Here is a 12,116-nt window from a genome sequence, read left to right as displayed (position 1 = left end):
AAGTTTTACAAGGAGTTATTTAAAGAAGACCCGGTGGACTTGGATTGTGCCCTAGCTGTTTCTACTTTTCCTACTGTTTGTGAGGATAAGGTTTTTGAAGCTTTTCACCCTACTAACTTGAAAGAGATTGGTCAGGCTGTGTTTAGCATTGGTGCTTCTAAAGCTCCTGGGGTTGATAGGCTTCCGGCTGGGTTCTATCACAAGCATTGGGAGACTGTTAAAGAGGGAGTTTACAGTTTTATTAAAGGTGTTTTGATGGCTCTGAGGATGTTAGGCTTGTGAATAAAACTCTTCTGGTCCTGATTCCCAAAGTGGAAAAACCTTCCTCCTTCTTACAGATGAGACATATTAATCTTTGTAATGTGATTTACAAAGTGGTTACCAAAATTGTGGCTAATAGACTTCGGTGTATTCTCCCTGAGATTATTAGCCAGAATCAAGGTAGTTTTGTTCCGGGAAGACAGATGATGGATAACATTGTTATTTCTCAAGAGATGGTTCATTCGATGAAGGTCAAGAAGGGTAAGAGGGGAATTGTGGCTCTTAAGCTGGATTTGGAAAAATCTTATGATCGAATTAACTGGAGCTTCCTTCTGGATAGTTTGGAGAAAGCGGGTATTCTTGAGAAGTGGAGAAAGTTAATTGAGGCTTGCATTTCTTCTCTTGTCTTTCAAGTTTTGATTAATGGGGATATGACTGAGGAGTTTACTCCTTCCCGAGGTATCCGTCAAGGGGATCCCATGAGCCCGTTCTTATTTGTTATTGCCATGGAAAGGCTCACTCATTTGATCCAAGATGCTGTTAGTTCGGAAAGGCTTAATCCGGTCTCCATTAACAGGTTCTGCCCTTCGATCACTCATCTGTTCTTTGCTGATGATGCGATGATCTTTGTGGATGGTAGTGAGGAGTAAATTGGCGTGATTATGGATATCCTTACTAACTTTTGTTTTGCTTCCGGTTAAAAGCTTAACATCTAGAAGTCTAGGATGTTGTGCTCGAAAAACATGAACCAAAGTGTCTGTAAGAAGTTGAGTGAGATTTCGGGTATCCCTCTGACCAAGGCCTTTGCCAATTATCTCGGGGTTCCTCTCCACAGTGATAGGGTTTCAAAAGCTTCGTTTAAAGAGATCTTTGATAAAAACGAATAAGAAGTGTGCTAATTGGAAAGCTAATTCCCTTTCTCTGGCGGGTCGACTTACTTTGATCCAATCGGTGAATAGTGCTGCTCCTAATCACTTAATACAGGTTTGTAAGCTACCGGAGCCTGTTCTTAATGGCCTGGATAAAATCAATCATCGTTTCCTGTGGGGAAACTCGAAAGAAGGTAAAAAAGTCCATCTGGTTCCTTGGAAGGATGTCTGCCAACCTAAAGATAGGGGAGGGTTAGGGATTAGACAAGCCAGAGACAATAATAAAGTTCTTTTGATGAAAATCCTTTGGAGAATGTGGCAATCCCCGTCGGCTCTTTGGGTTCGGTTATTGTGTGGTAAATACAGGAAGGATAAGATTTTTAGGGGGGCTAAAGAGAGAGTTCCTTGTTGTTCCTTCATATGGAAAGGGGTCAGCGCGGTGTTCTCTGAATTCTGTTTTGGGATTGGTTGGTCGGTGGGTAATGGCAGATCCATTAGTTTTTGGAATGACGCCTGGCAGGGGGTGAAACCTTTATTAGAGGAGTGTACTTCGCCTCCGGAGATTCGAAATTGGAGTATTGCTGATGTGGTGGATTCAGAAGGTGAGTGGAGGTGGTCGTACTTTCAAGCTTACCTTAATCTGGAAATGCTCCTGAAGATTCGGGGGGTTAAAGTGAGCAATGAGGAGGGCGATGAAGATAGTCATTGCTGGTCCCTTACAAGTAACGGGGCCTACTCCTGTAAATCTGCATTTGAGACTTTCTATATTAACTTAGATTCTCCTCCTTCAGTCGCTTGGAAGAGCATTTGGGACCTGAAGGTCCCCTATCGTATCAGGAGCTTCCTTTGGCTTGGGGCGAAAAGTAGACTGCTCACGAACATGGAAAGGAAAAGACGCCATCTAGTGGAAGCAGATACCTGTAGTAGATGCAATTCTCAGGCTGAAACTATCTGCCATACTTTTAGAGACTGTGAGAAGAGCAAAAAAGTGTGGAAGGAAATTATTCCGAGCCATTTACTGACTAAATTCTTTAACTATTCTGGGCAGGACTGGTTTATAGATGGTGTTAAAGGTTTGCTTTTGCCTGAGCAGGAGCATGGTGCTATTCTCTTTGCAGTTGTTTGTCACCAGCTTTGGCATTGGAGGAATGCTGATATTTTTGGAGATGGGGCAGTCATCTTTCCGAACTTACTTACCTTTTTCTCTAAAAAGATTTACTCCTTTATTAATAGCTTCAAGGAGGAGGACTTACCAAACACTTGCCAGAGCAAGGCGGTTCATTTATTGGGCTGGAGTAAACCCTGGGAAGGAATTGTGAAGTTAAATTCTGATGGTTCCTGCTTGTCGGATGGTAGGATTGCGGCTGGTGGAGTCTTGAGAGACGCTGGAGGTGCTTGGGTGTCTGGCTTTGCTCAAAACCTTGGTATGGGATCTTCCTTCTCTGCTGAGCTCTGGGGTATTTTCTCTGGGCTCAAGCTCGCTAAAAATCTGGGTTTAAAGAATCTTCTGGTGGAATCGGATAATCTTAAAGCTGTTAAGATGATCTCTGAAAAGAAGGCCTTATGTCTGAGCAACCAAAATTTAGTCAAAGGTATCAAAAGGTTATGTTCTTCCTTTGATTCTATTAGCTTTGAGCATGTCTTTAGGGAGCAGAACAGAGTTGCTGACCGCCTTGCGGCTGAGGGTCAGGTGAGGATGCTGGGAGTCACTACCTTCGCGTCTCCTCCGGATTTCCTTTTGTCCTTTCTGTCTGAGGATCGGGTTGGGGTTAGCTTTCCTAGGCTAATCCCGAGTTAGTTTTGTTTTTTTGTGTTTTTTTTTCCTTTGCCTACCGAAAAAAAAAACAAAACCGAATTTTTGAACCATTAGATTTAGCCAAGGTCAGTTTAGAAAATCATGTACTCAGAACTATCATGGGCTACATAATCTTCTTATATTTATGCATTGGTGATTTAGTTCATGATTATATTTTTTTTTTTTTTTTGGTAGAAAAGGAAAAGAAAAATGAATAACAACAAACTACCCAGGAATTAGCCTAGGGAAGCTAACCCCAATCCTATCTTCTAAGAGAAGATGAGAGATGAAACTAGGGGAAACAGGAAGGGTAGTAACGCCTAACGTCCCTTCATGGCCCGCCGTCGCCAAGCGATCAGCAACACGATTCTGCTCTCTAAAAATGTGTCTGAACTCTACGAACTCAAAGGAGGAGCAAAGCCTTATAATAGCTTTGATGAGGTTGCGACTGTTAAGACCCATAGAATGATTCTCAGAAATCATTTTGATTGCTTCCAAATTATCAGACTCCACAGAGAGCCTCTTAACACCCAGCCTTTTAGCAAGATTGATTCCAGTAAGAATAGCCCAGAGCTCCGCAGAAAAGGAAGAACCCAACCCTAAATTCTGGGAGAACCCAGAAAGCCAGACGCCCCCTACATCTCTAAGCACACCTCCAGCCGCAATCTTACCGTTACTGAGGCAGGAACCATCAGTATTCAGCTTCACAACCCCCTCTCTTGGCCTGCTCCATCCCACGAGATGGACATCACAACACTGAGAGGCTCTGGCAAGGGACTCTCCTTTGAAACTATCGATAATAGAGAAAAGTTTTTTCGAGAAGAAATCAGCTAAGTTTGTCATAAAAACAGTTTTATCTCCAAAAATCTCCTCGTTTCTCCATTTCCAAACTTGGTGACAGATAATAGCAAAGAAAATGTCACCATGCTCCATGTATGGAAGCAACTTTCCTCTAACACCATCAGAGAACCAGTCGACCTCAGAATGTGCCATGAAGGAAGAGAAAATATGGTGTGAGAGAATTTTCCTCCAAACCTCTTTACTATTAGAGCAATCTCTAAGAGCATGGCACAAAGTCTCAACATGGCCTCTGCATCTACTGCAAGCTCCAGAATCAGCCAAGTGCCTTCTGTGCCTATCCGAATTAGTAAGAAGCCTGTCCTTAACGCCCAGCCACAGGAAACTCCTAATACGGAAAGGAACTTTAAGGGTCCAAATCGACTTCCACACATCCGAGGGAGGATCAGATCTAAAGAGAGAGAAAGCTTCAAAGGCCGATTTGCAAGAATAAACTCCATTGTTAGTCAGCGCCCAACAGTGCCTATCCAAGTCTTCCTCTTGATTACTCACCTTCACTCCCCGCATTCTAAGGAGAGTCTCAAGGCTAAAGAAAGTATCAAACTTTGACCAGATCCAGTCCCCTTCCGAGTCAACCACATCGGCAATCCTCCAGTTGCGTATATCACTAGGCGGGGGGGAAGAACACACCTCAATTAACGGTTTATCCCCAATCCAGTTATCAAACCAGAAACTAATGGACTTACCATTCCCCACCTCCAGGCCAACTCCCGAGCAGAACTCATCAAACACAGCACTAAGTCCTTTCCAGAGGAAGGAACAATTAGCAACTCTCTCTTTCGGGCCCCCGAAGATTTTGTCTTTCCGATACTTACCACAAAAGAGGCGAACCCAAAGAGAGGAGGGGTTTTGCCACATACGCCAAAGGAGTTTCATTAATAAAACTTTATTATTGTCCTTTGCTTTCCTAATACCCAGACCCCCAGAATCTTTAGGCTGGCAAACCTCACTCCAAGGCACAAGATGGATCTTCCTGCCCTCCGCAGCTTCCCCCCACAGGAACCTACGGTTAATCTTGTCAAGATCATTAAGCACAGGATCCGGAAGCTTACAAGCCTGCATGATGTGATTGGGAGCAGCACAATTAACAGATTGAATTAACGTGAGGCGGCCAGCGAGAGACAGAGTCTTGGCTTTCCAAGTGGCACACTTCGAATTAGCTTTATCCAAAGTCTCTTTGAAGGAGCCTTTAGACACACGCTCACTATGGAGGGGAACGCCCAGATACTTCCCAAGAGAATCAGTAAGAGGAATACCTGAGAGATCACTTAATCTCTTACAGACTCTCTGATTCATATTCTTAGAGCACATCATCCTAGATTTCTGGATATTAAGCTTCTGCCCAGAGGCCGAACAAAAACAATCCAGAATATCCATAATGACTCTCAACTGCTCCTCATTACCCTCAAGAAAGATAAGGACATCATCTGCAAAGAATAAGTGAGTCACCTGGGGACAGAAGCTGTTGATCGCCACAGGGTGGAAACTCCCATTATCAATCGCATCCTGAATCAGGTGAGAGAGCCTCTCCATAGCAATAACAAAAAGGAAAGGGCTCATAGGATCCCCCTGACGGATTCCTCTGCCCGGGGAAAATTCCTCCGACATATCCCCATTGACCATAACTTGAAACACAGGAGAAGAAATACATACCTTAATTAAACTTCTCCAGCTGTCCGGGATTCTAGCTCTCTCAAGGCTCTCCATCAAGAAATCCCAATTAATTCGATCATAGGCCTTCTCTAAATCCAGCTTCAGAGCCACAATGCCTTTCCTCCCCTTCCTAATCTTCATCGTGTGGACCATCTCTTGGGCGATCACCACATTATCCATCATTTGTCTACCAGGCACAAAGCTACCCTGATTCTGACAAATGATCGCAGGAAGAATGCCACGGATTCTATTAGCCACAATCTTTGTAACAGTTTTGTAAAGAACATTACAAAGACTGATAGGTCTCATATGCAAAAAGGAAGAAGGCTTATCAATCTTAGGAATCAGAACCAGGAGGGTTCTATTAACCAGCTCAATATCCTTCGAACCACTGAACACCCCCAAGACAAAATTATAGATGCCTTCCTTCACTACATCCCAATGCTTATGGTAAAAGCCCGCCGGAAGACCATCAATCCCAGGAGCTTTAGAAGCCCCAATGCTGAAGATAGCTTGGTCAATCTCTTTTCGGGAAATAGGTTGAAAGGCCTCTTGACTACAATCCTCACTGATTAAAGGAAATGTAGTAATAGAGTGAGCCCTCTCCAAAAGAACAGGTTCCTCTTTGAACAGCTCTCTGTAGAAATCCAGGGCTAAGTTTCGAATAACCTCATCTTCATAAACCCAATCACCATTAGAATCCTTAATGGCCTCAATTCTATTTCTCTGCCTTCTAATCAGGGTAGAGAGATGGAAGTATTTGGTATTACGATCGCCATCTCTAATCCAGGACTTCCGAGACTTCTGGAACCAAAGGAACTCCTCCTGCCTAAGCACAGCCTCCAGCTCCTTCTGAAGGGTTCTGAGGAGGCCCTCAAGGCTATGATCAAACCTCCCCTCCAACCTGCGTTGAATGCCCTCCATCCTCTTTAATAACTTGTTCTTCCTTCTGATAATATGCCCAAACACATTCCTATTCCACCCCTGCACCTTATTCCTGAACCCTTCAGCAGCTTGCAGTACATACGAATGAGGTCTCCAACTCTCATGAACGAACTCTTTAAACTTAGGATGGGACTCCCAAGCCAACTGATACCGGAACGGTCTCTTACCCCTAGGATGCTTACCTCTCAAAAGTCTAAACAAAATAGGACAATGATCCGAATGACGGAATGGGAGGTTCAACACAGAGCACTCGGGGAAGGAAGTTAGAGCTAAAACATTAGCGTAGACTTTGTCCAATCGAACAAAAGTATTATTACGCTTCCAAGTGAATTTATGACCAGAAGCCCCCAGATCGGAAAGCCCACATAAATCCATACTATTCTTGTGATGCAGACAGCGATTAACATAATGATTGGATCCCCCTCTCTGATCACTCATAAAGGCGATATCATTGAAGTCACCCGCCACAAACCAGGGCTCCGAAATGCTGACACTCATAGAATAGAGAACCTCCCAGAGCCGTTTTCGATTAGACAAGATAGGGTCAGCATACACAAGGGTAATAAAAAAGGGAGTATTGCCGGAAATACTCACTTTACAATGAATGAACTGCTTATCCATGCTAAGAATATCAAAATGAATCCGATCTGGCCTCCAAAAAAGCCAAATCCCCCCAGCCCGGCCAGTTGCCTCCGATCTAACACAGTGCCAGTTCTTAAACTTCTTAACCACCTCATCTGCTTTCTCACCACTAATCTTAGTTTCCAAAAGAGCAAAACAAGATGGATTAAACTGCTTAATAAGATCATTAATATGGATACGGGTAGCCTTGCTAGCCGCACCCCTAACATTCCAAAATAACAAATCCATAGAAAGGAGGACAACTGACCACACCCCTACCCTAAGCTAGGTATTTACTAGGGGCTCCTGAGAGCCTTACCGAGGTACCCCCGGGCCCCCTCTTATCTGGAAACGCCAAAGTGTTAAGGCCACTTTTTTGTTTTCCTTTAAGCTTTTTCATATTAGTTTTGTTAACTCCCATAGATTTCCCAATCCCAGGATCAATACCAGGAACAGGAATACTAACCTCATTTGAATTCTTCATCCTTCTAGCTGCAAGGGTCAGGGTCCCCCCCTGGGCTTCATCCTTAGAGACAAAAAGCGGGTTCACAGATTCAACCACCTTCTCGACTGGATCTACAGACTCTAATCCTGGAATACTCTCATCCATATGATTCTCATCTTGGTCTGACTCTTGAACTTCCTCAATCATCAGGGTCCCAAATCTGGACCCAGGCAAGGCTACTGAAGAAACCCCAGCCTCCTTTCTAGCTTTGAGGACAGGCTTCTCCTTGACATTTGGAATAACAGTAGCTTTAGGAGAAAGGGACTTAGAATTTGTGTTGATATCAGGAGGACGATTGTAAACCACTGCAGGTTGATTCCTACGTCTAGCGGGCCTCTTTGCCACCATCCAGGGACCAAAGTTCCCTTCATACCCCTGGTTCCCTCCAGTAATCCGCACACTACTCTCAACCCTCTCTATAACAACCCTCTCCCTTTTAGGGCAACCCTCCTGAGAATGACCATACATGCCACAATCATAACAGATGTTATGTAAACCTTCATACTCAATAAAGAACACTTTATCCTGAACACAGAACTTAGAAAGTAAAGGTTTAGCCAGATCAACATCTATACATACCCTAGCAAACTTACCCCTAATGGCCCCAATTGTAGTCTTGTCCACATGGTGGACCTTACCAACCAAACCTCCTATTTTACTCAGAAAGTTTTCACTGTAGTACTCAATGGGAAGGCCCGGGAATCTTACCCAAGTCAAGATCCTGTTAACCGAACAGTCGTGAGGATTAAAATTAGGAACCCAAGGCCTTAAGGCCAAAACATGATTGGAAATGATATATGGGCCTCCCTTGATAACCGAATTATAATCCTCAACCCTAGTAAATTTAATGACATAGTAGTCATTTTCCAGGTCAGTAATACTGACTTTACCTTTCCTTGCCCACTGCGCTTGTATTCTTTGGGCAAAATAGTTAAAACTAATTCGCTTACCCAGGACAGTAACAATCAAAGACACCTTCCACTTCTCTCTAAGCTCACGCTTCTCTGCAGCGGAAAGTCTAATGACCGGACAGAGAGGATCCTCCTGGCCATTATCTTCCTCATCAGAATCCGAGAACATATCATCAGAATCTCCCACCATTAAAACTTCCTCTAAAACCGGCTCTTCCTCAGCCACCCCCATGACCGTGTCCTTCCAAGAGTTTTTACCGATCTCGCTCATCTGAACCCTAGGTCTGGGGGAGACCGTCTTCCCATGAGCTACTCCTACAACACCCACCCTTCCCGAATTATTAGAAACATCCAGACCCGAGGCAGCCTGCCTCCCCGTCGTAGCCCCTGCCTGCCCCTTACAGCCCGGAGGAGAGGATCCCGCGCAAGGCACTGCGCCGACAGCCCCAGCCCACTGCCCGACCGAGGAGCCGGCAGCGCCTGGGCAGTGCCCGGCACTATCGGCGCATAGCCCTGCGCCAGGCACCCCCGGCCCCACTTCTCCCCTCGAGATTGGGGAAGCCTTACCCCCGGCATCAGAAAACCCAGCCGCCCGTATCTCCCATTGATCCGCACCCAGCCGCGACAACCTTGTCGAATCTGCCGCCTGTGGATCGCAAAGATCCGTCCCCAGCCGCACGGGCGGCGCCCGTGAGAACCCTGCCGATGCACCATCCATGCCCACGAGATCCCTACTGACGCCCCTGGATTCCCCTGCCTCCACCCCGCCAAGCGCCCCGCCCCGATCTACACTAGGTGCACGCTCGCCGCCAACAAAACTTGCCTCACCCTTCTCGCCCCAAACCACCAGGCCACCGCCCCCTTCCTTGCCGCAAATCCCCTCCAGATCCGACCCCCCCTCGCCGGCCACAGCCCCCCTCTCCCTAGATCTATCCCTAACACGCTTTACCATGAACCCTAGCCGAGAGAGAGAGAGAGAGAGAGAGGAGATAGATCTAAAAGAGAGAAAAAGATCTAAAAGAGAGAAAAAGATATAAAAGAGAGAAATAGATCTGAGAGAGAGAGGATAGATCTAAAAGAGAGAAAAAAGATCTAAAAGAGAGAAATAGATCTGAGAGAGAGAAGATAGATCTCAAAATTCTCCATCTTCATAAAAATTCTTCACCATGACAACAGATCTGAGAGAGAGAAGCCAGATCTGAAAAAGAGAAGATAGATCTAAAAGAGAGAGAAAGATCTAAAAGAGAAGAGATAGATCTCAAAACTCTCAATCTTCATAGTTCATGATTATATTAGAATATTGCTTGAATATTCTTTTTATCGTATCACCACTATTTATATTCATTGGAATTTACATTTAACCTGGATCAAACTTAGAATTAGGAATGTAATTATCATAGAAAAACAACCAAATCCATTATCTACCGTTTAAATATCAATTAGGAATTAAGTAGTTCGGTACTTGTAGTATAAATCTTGAGGATTCAATACATAGACTTTCTGGAATTGTTACTTGATAATGATTGGATACCCTTATCCTTTAGTGAGTCTTTGAGCGTTAGCTCGAGGTGAATAAAGTTTTTGGTGTCGTTTTCAGGGATTTATTTTCTAGCAATATCGAACCAATTTTTTTTTCATTTGTTAGTTTACGAAATTTCTTGTGAATATGTTTATAGCTGTGATTATTTACTTGTAAGAAATTTTATTTATTTATTTTCCTTAGCATATGAAATCTAGATCAAAAGGTGCATCTTATATTCCAAGTAATCTTAAAACTGAACGTTCTGTTCGCAGGTTTAAGAGAAACAGGAACGTTCCACCTCAAGACAAGATGGAGAGTAGTCCCAATAATGGTCCTAAAATTGAGAATGTGAATGGAGTATAAGACAATCATTATATGAGCAAGATCCTAGCTCCTTTTCAGCATCACAACTTGGCTGGAATTGTTTCTCCCAATATTCCAGCTAACTGGTATGAAATTAAGTCTGACATGATCCAACTAATCCAACAAATCAGTTTGTTTGGAGGTGAGGTTCACGAAAGCCCTAATGATCATCCTGACAGATTTTTGATGTGTGTAAGATGAACGGAGTCCCTCAAACATCGTTCATTGAAAATTATTCTGATTCTCATTTACGAGACAAGCATTGGAGTGGTTGAGGTCGTTGGAGTCTGGTTCTATCACCATATTGGCGGGACTATATAAGGCATTTTTGGCCTACTACTTCCTTTCTTCCAAAATGGTGATGTTGAGGAACAAGATTACCTCCTTCCATCAATTGGAACACGAAGCTCTCCACGCATCATAAGCCTATTTCCGCAAGATGCTCCGCATGTTCTCGCACCACGATATTCCTAAACATAACTTGGTGAGTATCTTTTTATCACGGTTTAACTCCACCTTATCGTGCTATTATGGATTCTGCTGCAGGTGGATATTTGTTTAGAAAGTCAGAGAATGCAGCTGATGATATGATTAATCAGCTCGCAAGGAAGAGTGCATAGTGGAAAGCCGAGAAGCTTTCCAGCCCATCAAGACAACACGTCTACACCTTGGAGAATGAGGCTCCTAATTCCTCCATAGGTGAGGTAAACAAGAAAATGGACATCTTGATGGTGCAAATGAGCCTCAATCAAACTGCACAAGTGCTTGCTTGTATACATTGTGGCGAGGATCATCATGGTAAGGATTGTCAAGCTGGAATTCCTTTTATCGGAGACAACAATGAGAATTAAGTTTTATGGGCGGCCACCAAAGGTACAAATCTAACCCCTATTCTTATAATTCTTATAATAACAATTAAAGGGGACCTCAATAACCAAATCTGTCCTACGGGAATTCTAACCATAACATGTTGAAGCCTCCAAGTGGGCTTTGTCAATAAGCATACGGAACAGGGATTAGGGATGTCCTCATACTAGTAAGCAGGCCAAGATCCTCTACAATCCTAATGTCCACAAGATGAGGTGCTAACTCTTTTCAAGAAAATGTCAGCCTGACTTGCAAACCATAACGCATTCTGCAAGGATTTGAGCAATTAAGTGGCTCAAATGAATCGAGAAAGGTAGGAAAGACCTCATGATTCTCTCCCGGGCAACACAGAGAAGAATCCAAAGATCCTACAAATGGAGTAAATGGGGTGAGAAAGTCATCATGTTTCGACTATAAACGAAGCATCTGTAAATTGTATATTGATTTGGATTTTTTTTTAGTTTTTGCACTTAAATTTTTGTTTTTGAGTCAGTTTTTACCTTAATTTCAAAAGTATGGGTAGAGAAAAAAATTGCACAAACAAAAAAGGAAAAAAAAAGTATTTTTGAAAAAAGGATCTAGTGGTGGCAATTTTTGCCCACTAGCTCATCGAGCTGGCAGGAATGGGTTCTTACCCTGCCCAAAAATATTCTACCTCATCGAGCAGGAGCACACAGGAATCCCCAAAGGGATCTCCTGATGAGCCTTAGCTCATCAACCAAATCTGTGAAAATTCGGTATCAACCCATGCCTAGGGGGTTTCGTATCCCTACCTTCAATGAGTATGGAGGGGCAGGGTATCCAACAACCCATGTTAAAAAAATTAGAAGAACAATGGAAGCAACGACGATAACGCAAGTCCATTCAATTTCTTTTATCTAGAGGAGTCATTTGCATATGCGGTGCCCCTTCTCGAATGACTTATATCTCCTCTTGGTACCAAAAT

The sequence above is a fragment of the Euphorbia lathyris genome, chromosome 9, assembly GCF_963576675.1.
Source record: "Euphorbia lathyris chromosome 9, ddEupLath1.1, whole genome shotgun sequence".
NCBI classification, from domain to species: Eukaryota; Viridiplantae; Streptophyta; class Magnoliopsida; order Malpighiales; family Euphorbiaceae; genus Euphorbia; species Euphorbia lathyris.
The sequence above is the reverse complement of the archived record's forward strand: the minus strand, read 5'-3'. Positions refer to the sequence as shown.